A 6000-nucleotide genomic window follows, 5' to 3' on the forward strand; every position below is an offset into this window, starting at 1 on the left:
CCGGGGCTCCTGAAGTAAAATTGATAAATAAAATGGCCACCTGTAAGCCATTTTGCCATACTCCCTTTGTTCTATACAGCATAAGACTAGTTCTCTTCTTTCACATGTTTTCATGGGTTTGGAATGTGCTACTAGGGATGATTTGTGCTGTCTTGCAGATAAGAGATGGCGCTGTGTGAATCTCACCAGTCAAACTAGCTTTAAATTAAACAAGCTATTGATGAAACATATACCTCTAATAATAATTAACGACTGAATGATCTCATCCACTTAAATATTAATATGTATTCATTTATGCTGTATTCTGTATTCCAATAGTTAACTTAGAGGTTATTGGTAGGAGGAATGATTGTAATGTGTAATTTGGAGTATATAACTTCTGTTACGAGCCTTCCTCGGCAGACAAATATTTAGTCTCCTGTACAGTAAATTAACCAATACTTTACTTCCAAGACATCGATTTGTGGTATTTCACAACACTCCGCATTCTGGCTATCCCAGCCTGCATGGGGACAAGAGGTTAAAGATGCTCGGGAGAGGGAACCCCACGTAATTTTTTTTTTATTTCCCACTCTCTGAACATTAAAAAGAAAAAAAAAAAAAGTTTTAAAAAATGGTAAAAGATGCGAGGGATCTTTATGCAGCAATATTGTGGCTGTATAGTGATCCCTGGCTAAGGGCCCGTTTCCACTTGTGCGGTGCGAATCGCCGTGGTAAAAATTTGCATGCGGATACGAATGAAAATTCTCATGAATGACGCTGTATGCGAATTTAACCATGGCAGTGCCGGTGTGCATTTCCATTGATTTCCATGCAAATTCGCATACCAAAGCCGCAGGCGATTTCCCTATTAAATACATTAGCGGCGATTCGCATGCATTCCACACGCAGGCGAATTCTGAGGGCTCTGCCGTGCAGAAAAATCCTGCACAGAAAACCGCTCAGGAAAACTGACAAGTGGAAACAGGCCCATCCACTTGTATTGGCTGTGCGAATCTGCATGCAGGAAACGCATGCAGATTCGCGATAGTGGAAACGGGCCCTAAAGTGTTGTGGCTCTGGAGGAATTTCCAGGGGTCTGAACACACTGCATTTAGACCCCCTGGAAACCCCATAATGAAATGAATTGCTTTTTCTTTTGATATATGTACATTTACACTTGCCTCATTTAAATGTATACTTTTTTCCTTTGAAACTTTAAAATCAATTTTCCTCTTGTTTTCTCTGCTCTTCTTAAAGGATTCCTGAAGTGACATGTGACATGATGAGATAGACATGTGTATGTACAGTGCCTAGCACACAAATAACTATACTGTGTTCCCTTTTTTCTTTCTCTGCCTGAAAGAGTTAAATATCAGGTATGTAAGTGGCTGACTCAGTCCTGACTCAGAGAGGAAGTAACTACAGTGTGCCCTCACTGATAAGAAATTCCAACTATAAAACACTTTCCCAGCAGAAAATGGCTTCTGAGAGCAAGAAAGAGGTAAAAGGGGGAATTTCTTATCAGTGAGGGTCACACTGTAGTCACTTCCTGTCTGAGTCAGGACTGAGTCAGCCACTTACATACCTGATATTTAACTCTTTCAGGCAGAGAAAGAAAAAAAGGAACACTGCATAGTTATTTGTGTGCTAGGCACTGTACATACACATGTCTATCTCATCATGTCACATGTCACCTCGGGTATCCTTTAACCACTTCACCACTGAGGGGTTTTACCCCCTGACCACCAGAGCAATTTTCACCTTTCAGCGCTCCGTCCTTTCATTCGTATATAACTTTATCATAACTTATCACAATGAAATGATCTATATCTTGTTTTTTCCGCCACCAATTAGGCTTTCTTTAGGTGGGACATTATGCCAAGAATTATTTTATTCTAAATGTGTTTTAATGGGAAAATAGGAAAAATGTGGGAAAAAAAATAATTATTTTTCAGTTTCCGGCCATTATAGTTTTTAAATAATGCATGCTACTGTAATTAAAACCCATGAAATTTATGTGTCCTTTTGTCCCGGTTATAAAACCGTTTAAATTATGTCCCTATCACAATGTTTGGCGCCAATATTTTATTTGGAAATAAAGGTGCATTTTTTTCAGTTTTGCGACCATCCCTAATTACAAGCCCATAGTTTATAAAGTAACAGTGTTGTACCCTCCTGATATAAATATTTAAAAAGTTCAGTCCCTAAGGTAACTATTCATGTATTTTTTTTAATTGTAAATTTTTTATTTTTTTTTATTACAAAAGAAAAAAATGTGGGGAGTGTGGGAGGTAATGAGTTAATTATTTGTGTATAAGTAATGTATGTGTATGTGAAAAATAGTTTGGGTGTAGTTTTACTATTTGGCCACAAGATGGCAACAGTAACTTTTTGTTTAATGCGACCTCCAAGCTTCCTTCCGGAAGCTGGAAGAAGTATAAAGAGGCTGGAATTTTTTTTTCTGTTTCACAATGATCGAGCTGCTTAGCGAAAGCAGCAGATCAGTGCGGGGGCAGAGATCAACGAACGGGAATGTATTTTCCCATTCATTGATCTCCGGGCGAGCGGGCAGCGGCGTACACGATCGCGGGAGTGCGAGCGGGAGAGCGGACAGAGGCGGTAGCGGCGGGGGGTGCGTATATCTACGCTCCGGGCGGGGAAGTGAAGTCCAAAGGAGCGTAGATATACTGTACGGCGGCGGGGAACCAGTTAAGATACCCTGCAAATTTGGTGTTTCTAGCATGTAACGGGGCTTTGCTTTTAATCACTAAATTCAGTGGGTTTTTAATCACGAATACCGACTTGTGGTCCTGAGTAACTCATGATCACGAGTCGGGTAACGAATACGATCGCGAGTGCATTCGTGATCGGCTTTCGTGATCAAGAGCCGATAACGGGTGTCGATCAAAAAACTCGTGATCGCAAAAAAAATCAGCTTGTGATCACGAGTTACAAGTGATGAGCACCACTGATTGTGAAAACCGAAATTGTACATGAAATTCTAAAGTGCAATTTTCCAGCAAACGTAAAACAGCATAACAACATTTCTTTCCTACATACATTGCATTGCACACACTATAAAGCTGCTTTCACAGTAAGACGTTACAGGCGCACGTTAGTGCAGCCTGTAACACAGCCTAACTCACAGCAATGAAAAATCAATGGGCTGTTCACAGTGCCCACGTTGCGTTACATTGTAACGCTGGACGTCAGCTTAAAGTGCTGCATGCTGTGCGTTATATGCGGCTAAGCCATGTTAGACTGTTTGCACATGCTCAGTAATGTTGGAGGAGGAGGTCTCCCCTCCTCCCCTGCGGCCAGCCACATGGCTAATTAATATTCACTGCACTATGTGACGTGCAGCGTTTACTTCCCGGAACGGCCGCTCTGTACAGCGATTGGCTGGCGGGACCACGTGATGCAGATCACGTGGTCTCCGCATCGCATAGCACAAAAAAGGCGCACCAAGAGCTGCATAATGCAGCTGTAGGTAGCGTCCTCCTCCAACACCACCAGGCGTTGCATTAGGGGCACGCTATGCGACCTAAAAACGTCCCCTAAAACGCAACGTCCTGGTAGGAAAGCAGCCTAAGGAGTGAAAATGGGCATTTATCAACAGAAAGAGCAGTGAATTTCCTGCTACGGTTTGATGGTGGCAAGTATGCCGTGTGTAATGACCACTTGATTAGCCAGTGGTAGTAACAATGCTTTGCCAGAGATTGCTGGAAAATATACCTATTGGGCTCTATTCTCAATGAGTTACCGCATGAGTTAAATTAGGTAGTGATAAACACCGACCAAAATATCTCCATTTTGAAATTCACAATTTTTTTTTCTCCCTAAATTACCTCATGCAGTAAAAGTGTGGTAATTACCTCAAAATGTAACCACAATTTGAGATTCTCAATTGAAAAGTTGGTGTTAATTAAGGATTTTTTTATCACCTACAAATGGTAGGTGATAATTATCACTTCTCTGCTGTTGGCCTTCAGGATGGAGCCTTTTTTTTTAAAGATTCTTTATTTATGAATTTTCACAGAAAGAAAAGGAACATACAGAAAACATACACTTATAAGGACATCACATGTGCCCAGGACAGTGCATAAAACTGGTACAGTTCCCAGCGACTAACCAGCGCCGCTGAGGAGCTATTACAGCCTCACAGACTACAGTGCCGATTAACATAGTAGATGACTAGAGGGGTCTGCCCTCGCATTATAGACAGTGTTAACAAACAAGGTTCAGCATCATAATATAAGTGCAGAAAGAGACCCAGGGCCCAGAGGGATCAAACACCCGGGAATCCAAAAGCTCTCAGGCATCGCCTTGTCTTATTCTACTTGTAGGCTGCCCCTCTTAAAAAAGTCAATCCACAATTCTTCTATCGATACATGAGGAATCAATCAGATAGGGAGCGTCTGGGGCGCACATAAAAAACGAAAAAGTAAGATAATAGTAAAAGTAAAAGAAAAAGAGAGAGAAAAAGGAAGAGAAGTACAAAAAGAAAGAAACAGTATCAGGAAAGTGTATCCGCTCCCGGGCCCCCATCCACAGAAGGAGTCAACGCCTACGGGGAAGGTGAGCCGTGTGTCAGGATTATTATGAGTCCTATAGGATATTTTGGGGGCTCCTTTTGGTTCATTAAGCACCGGAACCTAGTTGGACATGAGAGAGAGATATCTAGGAGACTCCTTAAACTCAAACCAGCCAACCCATGTTTTCATAAACTGTTCCCTTCTATCATGAAGGCTAGCTGTTAGGTCCTCCATTTTCTCAATCCAGTCAATCTCCCTAAACCAATCCTGTAAGGACGGTGGGTCTACGTGTTTCCATTTTCTAGCAATTAAAATTTTGGCTGCATTAATTAAATGCCTTGTGAGTGTTTTTTTATACCTCCGTATTGACCAGTGATTGTGATGCAAAAGGAAAAATGCCAGAGAGTCTGGTGGGAGAAAATCTGTCAAGACATGCATAATCTCTCTCACATCCGCCCAGAATCCCGCTAGCTTATTACATGACCAAAAGATATGCACTAGCGTGCCCACCTCTAATCCACACCTCCAACAAAGTGGTGAAGAAGAGGGGTACATTTTGTGGATCTTAGAAGGGGTGTAATACCACCTAGTGAAGACCTTGTATCCTGCCTCCTGGCTCCTAGAAGGTATAGAAGATTTATGGGAGAAGACCAGTATCTTATGCCATTGTTTATCAGAGAAGGTCATGCCCAAGTCCCTTTCCCAATCAGCCTTGAGGTTTAGACACGGTTCCTCGCTATCATTTAGCAAAGAGTACACCAAAGAGAGGGAGCCTCTTATTGGACCCTCACCCAAGCACGTTTTTTCAAAGGTGGAGAGGGGTCTAGAAAAATCTACCCTCGATCCCTGGGAGAATGTAAAATGTTTAAATTGGAGCAAACTCCAAAAATCTAGGCTTGGTGATCTACGAGATGTCTGGAGATCCCGGAGACCCACCCACTCTCCATCTGCAATCAGATGCATAACCCTTAAGGGGGGGTCTGCCCTCCATGCCTGATAGCTGTTCCTGCCTTGGCCTAAGGCGAAGTCAGGGTTACCTAATATAGGTAATAAGGGGGAGGGCCAGGGGGACATGGATATTTTTTCCCTCATTTTGGAGAAGGCCCTGAGCGTTTGGGTGATTAATGTTGTTGCCGGTGAAGAATTGGGCCATAAGCGCTTGGACCACACCAACAGGGATAATTTGTTACCCATTAATTCCTCTTCAATGCCTACCCACCGTTTATATGATGCATGCCTGTGCCAATCTATAACCCTAATGAGAGTCGCTGCTAGGTAGTATAATCTGGGGTTTGGGACTGCCATGCCTCCAAGATCTTTAGAGGCGGTCTGAATGGAATATTTCAGTCTAGGTTTGCGACCATTCCAAATGAACCGAGAAAAAACCCGGGTAACCTGTTTAAAGTAAGAAGAGGGGATAAAAATTGGCATTGTCTGGAACATGTATAGAAGTCGTGGCATAATTGTCATTTTGATAATGCAA

The sequence above is a fragment of the Hyperolius riggenbachi genome, chromosome 3, assembly GCF_040937935.1.
Source record: "Hyperolius riggenbachi isolate aHypRig1 chromosome 3, aHypRig1.pri, whole genome shotgun sequence".
Classification (NCBI taxonomy): Eukaryota; Metazoa; Chordata; class Amphibia; order Anura; family Hyperoliidae; genus Hyperolius; species Hyperolius riggenbachi.